The following is a 12,943-nucleotide window of genomic DNA, read 5'->3' as shown; positions in this document are numbered from 1 at the left end:
TATAATGCTACAACTGTGTAACTTTTAAATTTTATAGCTATGCTTACTGAAAGCTCTTGTAACCTAGAGCACTTTTCTTTTTATCTTGGAAATAATTTTACCTCTATTTATTCTTTTAAAAGAATTCCAATTTTATTGATTGTTTTTTTATTGAAAGCTTTTTATGATTTACAAAACTAAATCGAAATAAAGTAATATTGATAATGGAAAAAGGTAGTGAAAGAGAGAGTGAGGTAGTGAGGGATGTTGTGAGGTATTAAGATAGAAACAGAGTGATGTAGTGAAGTAGTGAGATAGAGTGATGTAGTGAAAGAGTGAGTGTAAGTGACTTAGTGTATTTGAGAGAGAGAGAGAGAGAGTGAGGTAGTGAGATAGAGTGAATTAATGAGTTAGAAAGAGAGTGACTTTGCGAGGTAGTGAGAGAGTGATGTAGTGAAGTTTTGAGAGAGTGTGTTGTGATATAGTGAGGTAGTGAGAGTGAGATAGAAATAGATAGTGATGTAGTGATAGAGTAAGGTAGTGAGATAGAGAGAGAGTGAAGTTTCTAAGTAGTGTGTTAGAGTGAGAGATAGTTACTGTGGTAGTGATATTGTGTTGCTGTGAGAAAGAAAGAGAAAGTTGAGTAGTGAGTTAGAGAGTGAGGTAGAGAGTTAGTGAGAAAGTGTAGTATAGTGCAAAAGTCGGTTTAGATGGAAAACTTTGAGCCAATGTACAAATCAGATAGTGACGCTATTACCATATGCATGTTCAAATACAGACTAATGCGGGGATAAGTCTTGTTTTAGAAAATCCATGCGTGTTTTGTAACCAGGTTGCGGTGTGGCATTCTCGGAGAGGAGCAGCGGTGCTACCCACAAGACATGACCATGTTCAGTATAGGTCTGTTTCAAAGCCACATTTGGGGGCAGGTTGACTAATGCCATCCACTCCTACCTGTGTCGGAGACTCCTGGGGACTGATGGTGAGCGGCGAGACCCACAGATTTGAGCGGGTGCTCCGAAATTTGCATATTAAGCCGTGGTGTGCAGCGAGCCTTTGAACAAGATGGCGCCTTGCCCGGCTTGATCGACCCGCTTCCTGCTGACAGTGAGGCGCGAAGGCCTATAGCGGAGGCGCGGCGGCTACCAGAGGAGGTATGGCGGGTACTCCCTGCCGACAGCGAGGCGCGCGAGCCTAGAGCGGAGGCGGAGGAGCGGCGGCTATCAGAGGAGGTACAGCGGGCGCTCCCTGACACTGGTGAAGGCATAGGTGGGCTAATTCAACCTCCTCGCCCCGGGGCTCCTTCCGCGGGAGACAACCGAGGGCAGCTGCGGATTTAGAGCGACCCAGGGGACACGAGAATGCCATCTCAGCTGCCCAAACGCCGATAGTAACAGAGCTGCGAGGCACCTTCCAGCGGAACCTGCCTTTGATCCTGCCTCCAGTGAGCGCCTCGATGATGGGGAGGTGTGCCCCTCTCGCTCGCGGAGGACCGGAGTGACGCGTGATCCGTTCCTGGCGTTCTGGCCCGCTGGGTGATCTGGCGCTACGAGGAGCAGATGCGGGCGGCGGACGGGTGGTGGAGGTCCCCCCCATATCTCCTATCTGCTTTTGCATCCCTCCAGGCTGAGACCTTTCTGCCCCCCGGATTTTGACATCTAGAGGGTCTGTAGCACGTCAAAGGGTGAGAGTGGGAGCCGATCCGGCCTGGCCTCATTGTCGTGCTCCCTGGTGATGACGCGGCGCGTAGAAGGAGGGGACTGCCGGGGCGCAACTCTGTAGGCCTCCCTGCTACCCTGCGGGGTCTGAAGGAAGATGGCACTTGGGACTGTTTTCGCTCTCCGGGAGACGCGCTCTGAAGCCCTCGGGCGCCCCCGAGATGATCTATACACGCTGGGAACGCTGGGACCACAGGAACAAGGCAGAGCAAAAGGCAAGCACACCACTGCCTTTCTCCGAGGCAAAGCAGAAATGCCTCGGAGAAACGCAGCGGCGGTTTCAGATTCGGGGGCGTGTTTCTTTTTCTCTCCTCTTGCCATTGGCAGGAGGAGAGAAAAACACGCCTAAAAAAGGGCGTTGCTAAAAAGTGGAAAGAACAGCAAGAAACACGCCCCCGAATCTGAAAAAGACAGAGCCTATTTGGAGGGACGGCTCTCTCCTCCAATGGCTGGCCTCCGTTTAGGAAGCCAGCCAATGGAGGAGAAGCAAAAAGAGAGGCGGGCTAAATAGCCACTCTAGGAAACATTAAATCTCCGACTTCCGGTTCTGCCTTCGGCAGACCGGTAGTCCTCGACCTAAAAACACTTGCCATTGCAAAATGGCACGTTTTGCATTACTTGACAATCTGATTAGGATCGACAAGTGCTGCGTGATTAACAATTTAACATTTGCATTTCTCATTTATATGGGGCACAAAAAGAGTGAGTGCACGTGTACATTAAAGTGCTGCACAAAAAGATAAAGGAACAATCAAAATCATACAATTTAATAACAAATAACTTAGATTAAAAATCTCACGGTTTTAAGAAAAATCACACTGAAGATAGAACAAAACGCAGACTCAAAAGAAAACTACATTGCTGACTTGTATGTAATTCCAGATTGGCCGGGAAACAGAATGTATAACACATTTCTGGTAACCCACCCCTCAGACGTTTCCAAACGGAAAGCCAGTGACATTTCCAAGTGAGAACTAAAAGAAACAAGCACTTGCAAAGTCAATAGGTTTTGCCAACGATATTGGCGGTCAATACTTTTTTGCCATGTTGCACAGCAGTGCGGCCGGTGTGCAACATGGTAGAACGTAAATCAAACAAGCACTTGCAATGCAGTAGGTTTTGCATTAGTGAAACTTTGAGTTAGTGCCGTTGCAAATGTTAATGTTTGTTATTTTATTGTTTTGGTTACAAAATATACCAGCAGTAGCAGTACTAAAACAAATTCCACAAAGCAAGAAAAGGGTGCAGTACCACAGGCTGTTACTGGGTGTCCCTGTGGAGTTGCAAAGGGAACTCTATTAGCCACATAAGACACTGACCCTTTAATGCAATTATAAGGAGAAAGATTGCAGCTTAAGCATACGTTTCCACTTGTTTTGATTAGAGTGAGATTTTAGTTAGCTTGCTTTTTAAAAATGCACCATTGTTGTTTATTTAAATGGTGCAGTTTTAAAACGCAAGCTAGCAAAAATGGAAACATATGCTGATCTGCAATCTTTCTTTTCATAATTGCATTAAGGGTGCAGTACCTTGTGTGACTAACAGAGGTCCCTTTGCAACTCCAAAGGGACACAGTAACAGCCAGTGGTACTAAACCCCACACACAGACCAGCAAGTGTTTGTATATTTTAGTTCTCGTTCCCTTCGCATTTAATTGACAGTTCACTGTATGTCCATGTACAGCCAACATCTAATGAGGTACCAAGTGGGGCAGAGACAAAGAGGCCACCTACAGCCATTCCAGTTTTTTCCCTAACAAAAATCAGTGCTGCAGGCATGAAAGGGCAAGTTACATAATCAAGATAACAGGGGCCAAAAAACTGACTTGCAGAAGGTGTTTGTTGTTCCTCTCCACAACATTGCACTAGCTGAAATTGTCCCTGCAGTAACGGGCAGCTTGTTCAAACTATTTTGCCGATGTCGTTCAGGGTTTTGTTTAGTTTTCTTTACCCCTACGCTCAATAAGTATTTCCTCCTTCGTGCCTTATTTATTTTTAGTGACCGCATTGAGTATTTGGGTTTAGAATACCTACTACCAAACTCTGCTACTCAGTCAAAAAATTCTAAAAAAATATATATTTAACTTAACCCACTCCCTTTATTCTCTGCATCTTTAGATGCAATTAACACATTGCTAACCCTGCTTTGTGTGTTGAATGTGCTCAGAATGAGCTACAGTGGACGCAAAGTTTGCTTTTCTTTTCCCAAAATTAAGAGAAAAACAGTCTGTCACTGATCAAGCAGAAAAGAATGGACCTTCAAAGATGTTTTTAGGTCTCGCGCCTAGCGATGCAGTGCGTAATCCTGCTCGCGCAGCGAGAGTCCTTTTGTCCGGGGTTCCGAAACGGACCATGGAATTGTACACGCTTGTGCGTGTGTCTTTAGTTTTGGCTTCCATTATTGGGCTTTGAGTGCGTGTTTTTTTCAAACAGAACACACAATAGGCCAAAGGCGGGCACATTGCTCCACCAATGGCCTATTGGTGTCTGTTACACGCACCAAAGCCCATGTGGTTTCAATTATCGTGCCCAGACACGGGCACGATAATTGAAAACATATGTCTCGCTGTGGCGCGCGCACCACTTGCAGGCTTAATTTTTTTGGATCCATTTCACAGGGAAGCGTGGTGCAGAAGAGCGAGCCATAATATAAGACTGCGGAGCTCTGTACAAGTTTGAAGGTAGTGACAGCAAATGTAAGTGGGGTGACTTCTGAGAGGGAGTGTGGGCTATTTAGTATGTCATGCATAACTAGACGCCTCGCCACGGATAGTAAGTGCTATGTAAATGCATTTAAAACTGAGTGCAGCTGGAAGTGTGCGACGCACCGGTTCCTATTGTTTGATCTTTTTGGAGTTGCGTTGCCTTCAGTGTTTCTTTGCCTCCTATTCCATTGGTCTCGGACACTTCATTAGCCCGAATGTGCCTCATCTACTTTCTTGCTGGCGACCTTTCTGTTCTCTGATTCTTAACACCTCATCCTCTGTCCTCACAGTGAGGTGCTGTGCTACAGGCGGGGTGGACCGGAGCAGAAGCCTTTTACCAATGTAAATCAGTGACCATCAGATATGCAGCTGGCCATGGACCTTGTACTTGGGTGACTGTTACAGGGACTAGTGCTCCTGACAACAATGAGAATAGCACTGATGACAACAATGGGACTAGTGCCGATGCAAACAATGAAAATAGCACTGATAACAATGGGACTAGTGCCGATGCCAACAATGAGAATAGCATGGATGATAACAATGGGACTAGTGCCCATGACAATGAGAATAGCACTGATAACCATGGGACTAGTGCCGATGACAATAATGAGAATAGCGCTGATGATACCAGTGGGACTAGTGCTCCTAACAACAACGAGGCTAGCACTGATAACAATGGGACTAGTGCCGATGCGGAGAATGAGAATAGCACTGATAACATTGGAACTAGTGCTGACGCCAACAATGAGAATAGCACTGATAACAATGAGACTAGTGCCCATGCCAACAATGAGAATAGCCCTGATAACAACGGGACTAGTGGTGATAACAATGAAAATAACTGATAACAATGGGACTAGTGCTCATGACAACAATGAGAATAGCTCTGATGATAACAGTGGGACTAGTGCTAACGAGAACAGTAACTAGCGCGGATGACAACAATGAGACTAGTGCTGATGACAACACTAATGACAACAACGAAAATATCGCTGATGATAACAATGAGACTAGTGCCGATGACAACAATAAGAATAGCACTGATAACAGGACTAGTGCAGATGGAAAAACTGCATGATTAAGATACTGTTACTCAGGGTCCGCACTGTTCATCCATAGGAGACACTGTCCTGGACTTGCATGCCTCATCAGCGTGCACACTGGTCTTTAACCATATTCCTCCAACAGTTTCTAGCACATTATTACAGGTTAATATGTTCCTTGTTTATTTAAATTATCACTCCTCTTAAAAAACATAACTAACAAACATTGGCATTTACAATGTCAATAGCTCCAACTCCAACAAATGCAAGACCTATTGCATTGCAAATGCTTGTTCTTTGTAGTTTTTAAGATGCCCCATGGATGATAAGTCCGTGCAAGTCAATGGGCCTCAGTAAAAATGCATCTGTTTCACCCCTCTTGAAACATCTATTGCTAAGGTACTGAAAAGGCGAGCGTGGATGTAGAGTCCCCTGGGGGTTGTTGTGGAGGGGGGGGGGGGGGTTGCAACCCGACCCTTGTCCAAAGTGCGATTGCAAACTCTGATAGCAAGGGAGCTGGCTGTGTCCTAGTAAGTCCAGATAGCTGCGGGGGAGGGAACTGAGCGACTCCCCTCCAGAGGCACCAGCTTGAAAATTGAAACACCCATTAGGTGGAGACAGCAGCCTGTAAAGCTGTACAGGTCTCCCAGCCTTCAACGAAGGGGGCGTGCAGAGAGTACACAGCTTCAGCTCCTCACCTGGAAGCAGTACTCAGTCAACATCACCACTATATTTTCATAGGGGAGAGGAGTTGGCCTAATGACTAGGGCGGTCGACCTCAAATCTGGCGAACTGGGTTTGAGTCTCGGCAATGACGCTGAATATCCTGCGATTCTGGGCAAATCACTTAATCTCCCCGTACCTAACAAAAATTAATGTGTCCTCGTGTAATGCAACTGGTGCGAAGTGAAGCGCTCTGATACCCGATTCGGGTCAAGTTCACGCTATATAAAACTCTGTAAAATAAAAAATAAAAAATATTGAAACACACCTCGCTTGTGGACGCGGAGACTGGTACATCTGACAGGAAAAAGATACAGAGGTGGTTACATTGTTCAAGTGGGCATTCTCAGTGATTGACCCCCCCCCCCCACAAACCATCTCTAATATGACTAGGCGGCAGTAAAAACACAAGCATTTGCAATGCAACAGGTCTCGCATTTAAAAGAGTTTGACCTATTGGTATTGTAAATGATAAATGTGTTTACAAAGCCTGCAAGCGGGACGTGAACAACGCTTGCAGATTTTGTAAACACAAAGAAAAGGCATTGTCATTTACAACGCCAATAGCTCAAACTGTTGCAAATGTGGGAGCTTTACCTGCTCTTTAGCTTACATCGTAAGCTAAAGCACCAGTGTTGCGATTACTTTAAAAGTAAAGAAATACCTTTAAACGTCTTTACTTTTGAAGTAATCTCGGCACCCCCGCTTTAGCTTAAAATGTTGAAAGCTTAATAGTGGGTGCCACTATTGTAAGGAAAGTAAACAAATAGAAATGATGGTGGCCGGGCACTTTTTTTCATTTATTTACTTTTGTTACAATGGCGACACCTGCGTTTTAGCTTTAAACATTTTAAGTTAAAGCACGGGTGACGCGATTGCATTAAAAGTTAACAAAAAGTATCCGTTTACTTTTAAAGCAATCGCGGCACCCACGCTTTAACTTAAGACGTTTAAAGGTAAAGTGCGGGTGTCAGCATTGTAAACAAATTAAATAAATTGCAGCGCTAATAATCGAAAGGAAGGCACCCGGCCCAAAAAAAAACCCAAATGAAGTCGATGAAAAGGAGCACGTTGGGCGAGCCGTGCATTTTGTAAATATTCATGCACGTCTGCTATAACTAATAAAAATATAACAGCGTGTCACCTTGAGGCAGGACGGCGCATTAAGTTGCGGGAGAGGTATCCTGCAAAAGCCATGTAACGAAATAGTGCTGACAGACTGTAAATAAAGCAAACAGAGTAACACATATAAAAGGGCCAGTCCTCATGTGAGGTAACAACATTAGAGAGGGCGGTACTAAGGAGACACTACTAAGCCTATTAAATCAAAATCCAACATTTACAAAGGACAGTGACAGCAGCAGGCTAAAAAGATTGGCGGAGCTTCAAGTCCATACCTTAATACACCACGTCTCAAAGAGACAGCGCAAGCACTGCCTAGGCGAGACCAATTTTTATTTTAAAAGTTTTTTTATAGCGCGTACATGACCCAAGCAGGTATCGGAGTGATTTACATAAGCAGGTCGACATACAAACTGGGCGATAATAGGATAAAGCAAGATTATTATACAGTAACAGTAATATACAACAATAGTAACAGGAAGGTAGAGGCAAAATGATGAAGGCTATCGGAGCCATGACATTCCAAAATACTATAGGTAGTCAATTGTCCAAAAAGGTCGGCCGGGACTGCAATTTAGCACTGCTAGAGGACCGCTTAAAAAATATAGTGTAATAAATCACATGCAGTGTAAGAGTCTATGCAACAGGGGCAGTCCGAATGGGAGGGTACAAAATTTGAAAAGGTATTCATAAGTAGAGTTTTCACTTCCCTTTTGAAGGACTTTGTTGATGGAATCAGTCTAATTTCCATAGGTAGGGAGTTCCAGATTCTCCGGGCAACACCCGAGAAGGCACGATTATAGGTTTTCATTTTTTTATTATTTAATTTGTTAGGTTTCAACAGCAAGGTGCTGGAGCTCCTAGAGCAGTGGGTACCTCCCCTGAAAGGACTACCTTAATTGCAAGGAATAGAGGAGTGATGCAATGAAGTGCTTTGAGGGTCATACAGGCTGGTTTTAGTTGTATCCTTGCCTTGAATGGTAGCTAATTTAGAGCTTTCAAAATCGGGGAAATGTGGTTGGGAAAAAAGCTCTATGATGCATCTAACACTGACCGCTTCATAGCGTTTTTATATTTTGAAAGTCAAGAAAATAAAAGCACTCTGCTCTGCCCATACCGCTTTTTTGTGGCGTGGAGGGGCTATGGGCAAAGGTACGACTGTAGGGAGGTGAGGTAAGCAACGATGAGGAAAGCACATTAAGGATGAACAGCTGAGTTGTCCCAGCAAATCCCTAAGACCCTCCCAAATCTCCCCTGAAATTGATGCAATTACAACATGGCTTCTTGGAAGGCGTGGACAGTGAGTGAAGGAAGGCGCTTTTTGGTGTGAGATTTTTTTTGTTACACTGCTCATGGGCACTTGGCAAATTCCTTTGTTCCCCCTCCCAAGCCTCTCTTAGCCAGACTGGAGTTAATGTTCAAACCTCGCTGCTCCAGAACAGACTGCCAGGTGAGTCAAGACAATTGATTACTTGAATGTGCCCCAGGATAATGTAGTCCTCTTGGGCCACGTCGGTATCATGACAGCCCTTGTGCAACGTGCGCCTCCTCCCCTACACACACAGATATACACACCCAGACGAACAAACACACTTACATAATGCACACTCGCATAGACATTCACATGTAGAGACACATTTCCAGAGAGACGCAGACATATTTCCAGACGTGCACAATCATTCAGACACATACATACACACATACAAAGCCACACACAAACACACAGGCATATAGGCACAGACACACAAACACATGAAGAAACCCACAAAGACAAACGCTGACACACAAAGTATGTTAACACAAATACACGCATATATACGTATGCACAAAAGTATTGAAACAAAAATACACACGTACAAGTTTCACAAGGTGCATTTGGAGGTGGTCCGAGGGTTGGAGAAGACAGTCCAAAATATAATATCTTCTAGTGAAATATTTTTAGGGCCGGAGAGGTGACACACTGTTTCTAGTCACTAAAGCCTACATACAGTTGATACAGGTTCTAAAATCAGGATATTTCCTTTTTAAGTAAACACGATGCATAAAGATATCACTCCTGCATAAAGATATCACTCCCGCATAGAAGCGTAACGTTTTGTATACGGTTCATCACTGGCGTAACGAAAGCTGAGGGGGCCCCCCTGCAAGGTACACGGAGGGGCCCATATTCCGGATTTAATTAGGAGCTCTAAGGCCCGAGTACTGGGCGAAGGGGGCCCCCTGCAGCTCGGGGCCACCCCGCACTGCCGGGAATGCGGGGGCCTGTGTTACGCCCCTCTGGTTCATATGTGTTAATTGTAACCTACTTGCTGTGTAGTATGCCTAGCATTATAAGGAATTTGCCATCAGTGTCAATCAAGATATGGTTGTGCCTAAATGCTAAATATTTCCTGACCAGTGTGGCAGCCCACAAGCAAAAATACGTGTTTTGCAAAGCTTCTCTATGCGTGCAGTCAGTTGTATTTCCTGGAGAGGCGCTACTGATATCATGGGTCTGCGCAAATAAATCAGAACCTTCCTATCCTTTCAAGGGTTAATCATCCCTGTAAGGTTCCATGTGATAGTGCACAACGCAGACAAGCTATTTCCATTAGTCATGGAAATAGACAAAGACTCATACTTTATAATAGTCTTTCAAATATTGTGTACTGTGCCTTAGAGACCTGTGCTCCTAATAAGGATAGTTTTAAGAAAAACAAGGGTACCCCAATATGTGAACCTGGGGTGAATAATGAGGTAGAAGAACAATGGTTCTGGTGTGGCCAAAAGGTCCAATTATAAAGTGATCCTACGGAGAGCACTTATGACTAGAGAAATGAAAATTAAATTTCCTTAAGGGAGCAAAAACAATGTACATAGGGACATAGGTCAGTTCATGTCAAAGATTTATTTCCACAGTATTAGTATTCAGGTGCTCACACAATAAACGCCGTTGACCCCTTACAACATAAACTCTTCCTATTGTATAAAAAGTTTTTTGAGGAGTTTTCTACAATTGTTGTCAATGCGATGCTGTGATTTTAAACTTCACTATCACTCTACACGTCACGCTTTTTTCACTTAGTGTGAGCACCTGAATACTATTACTGTGGAAATAAATCTTTCACATGAACTGACCTATGTCCCTATATACCTAATAAGGATAGGGCTTTTCCATGCCACTTCCTTGCCGCCTTAAAAACAGCCACCGCGGCCGCTTATGTGCCAACTTCTAAAAGACAGCTTTTAATAAGTAGCATTGTGCAATAATCTACTGCATCGCTAAATACAAATAAGGTCCGACTCCCGAAGGCGAGACAGACTGTATTGCAAACGCTAGTTTGGACTGGTATGTGGCAGCATTATTGCTGAAAGTGATTGATCTGGATAATGATGAAGTAGACCTTTACCATGAGCCAATGTATTTGTGTCTAAGCCTTGGGGAGATGTGATTGAACTGCACATTATGATGAGATGTGCTGTAACATGTAGAGAACCCTTCAGGAGTAGCAAAGTGCTGTTGGGGAGGTTGTTGTGTAGAGGGGGTGCCTCGATCCAGGTGGAAGAGGACTAGAGAGCCAAGGCTAGTTTAACGTCTATGAGCGTCCTGTATCGAGCCAAACTCAGTCCTTAGGCTGCCCTGCTTTGGCCTACGCAGAGGACACTCGCGTAAATCAACAAGCACAGGGCTCTTCAACCATGCTGCATAATTCTAGGCAGCAGCCTAGGTTTGGATGATGCCCGTTTTTATTTTTTTAACTTAAAACGTAATGCCGACAAAAAATGGAACTTATGAATAAGCAGAAACGCTGAGCGCTGGGTCAACAGATTCTGGCCCATCACACTAGGCAGTCGGCATCCTGAAATGAGAGTTATCACACCTTACGGACTCTGGGTGCCATACCTTCCTGCCAATGTACACTAACCCATGGGCTCAGCATACATCTTTCACTCTTGACTACTGTAATAGCTGCTATTTACCACAAAGTAGCCTTGCAACGTTACAAAGGGTGCAAAATACGGAGGTAGGGCTCTTCTGCCAGACAAAAAACATCATGCCTCCGGGGCTCGAATACATTACCGGTTGGCAGTGAAACAAGTTTGCTTAGGTCAACAAGTAGAGCACCATAGACCTTGATCTTTGAGCTTCAAATGTACATTTCTGCTGAAAATGCTATTACGATAGTGTCAGCAGGGAATTTTTTCTTTTAGTAACTTAGGAGTTACATACAGAAATCTACTGCTGTCCTTAAACCTCTCATTTTGCAAAGCCTTAACAGCCTGTCTTTTCTGCTGAATTTCGGAGACCAGCAGTTCCAATTTGCAGGATAGTTCTTCAGGCCAGAATGGTATGAAAACTAAGGGTGGGCGTAGTTCGCGAAGTAGCACTTCGCGAAGCTACGCAAAGTGAAGTTCGCACTACGCGAGCTACGCGTAGCACTTCGCGAACTGCGAAGTAACATGTTCGCACTGTGCAAGATGTTGTTTTCAATGATTGCACAGTGCGGACAAGCAACCGGCACTGTGCAATCATTGAAAATGGCATCTTGCACAGTGCGAGCTGTAGTTTTCTGCTGCTCGAGTAGATTTTTACTCGAGCTGCAGCTTTCTCAACGCGAACTGGTAGTTTCTCATCGCGAGCGGTCGCGAGCATACGCGACCCCTCGCAATGAGAAACCTGACCTTCTCGCGTTGGGAATCTCGCCGGGAGGTTTATTTTCCATGCTCGCGATCGCGAACAAGGAAAAAGTCTCGCCAGGATGTCATTTTGCTTGCTCGCGGTCGCCAACTTGACGTTGAGGACCGCGAGCAAGCAAAAAATGACCGCAGCACTACGCAACACTACGCTACGCGTGTTCGCACTGTGCTACGTGCAGTTCGCGTAGCGCGAAGTAGCGCGAACTTCGCAAACTACGCGAGCGTAGCGTAGTGCTTCGCCCAGGCCTAATGAAAACGCTTCCAAATCGAACTCAAATCGACTAGCTATGTATGTAAGGTATTCAATCAGATGTATGGTAGCTCAAGCATGAGCTTTCACTTGGTGGCTACAGTTGGTTGCGTGTCAACAGTGCGCCTCCTAGGGCCGGCGCAAAACATAGGCAGTGTAGACAGCGGCCTGGGGCCCCGCGCCTGCTCAGATCCACCTGGGCCTCGCACCTTTTAAAAGACTCAGCTTTGAGACCCAAGCGGCAGCCTGGTGCAGCGATCCAACCCGTGCTTCAGAATGTAATATCTGCATAACAGCGAATAGATCATATGCTGAAGTTTTTTCCATAAGACAATACATGAACGTGCGGGTGGAACTCCGTACTATATTATGTATCGATATATAATCTATTGTCTGCATTTGCGTCTTCTTTCCTCTTTAGAAATGCAATAAAAAAGTGTTAAAAAAGAAAAGGAGGGTAATGGCGCCAGCAGCAGGTACAGTGGGGCTTACCCATGGCGAGTGTCATCTTCCCTCATGAGCATCAATGCCTTCAGGGCATCATTCAACCAGAAATGCAGAAATACATTTTCGAGTTCTGTCCTATATCATTAACGCGTAGGCTAGACATGTGTTTGGATTATTTCAATAGCTGTTTAGGCGTATTTTCTTCAGCACTGGAGATAGAAAAAAGCATGCATTACATTCTGTTTATCACAAGGCAGGTGCTTGGAGAGTTGCGACC

The 12,943-nt window shown here is 44.8% G+C and overlaps 1 protein-coding gene across 3 annotated transcripts in view; it reads right to left on the bottom strand.

The window, feature by feature from the left end:
• Positions 1-12,943, bottom strand: part of CUEDC1 (CUE domain containing 1) — a 535,352-nt gene that overhangs the window by 147,482 nt on the left and 374,927 nt on the right. The gene's annotated exons all lie outside the window — the stretch shown is intronic.

This window comes from Triturus cristatus, chromosome 3_2, assembly GCF_964204655.1.
Source record: "Triturus cristatus chromosome 3_2, aTriCri1.1, whole genome shotgun sequence".
NCBI lineage: Eukaryota > Metazoa > Chordata > Amphibia > Caudata > Salamandridae > Triturus > Triturus cristatus.
This window is presented reverse-complemented; position numbering and strand designations above follow the sequence as displayed.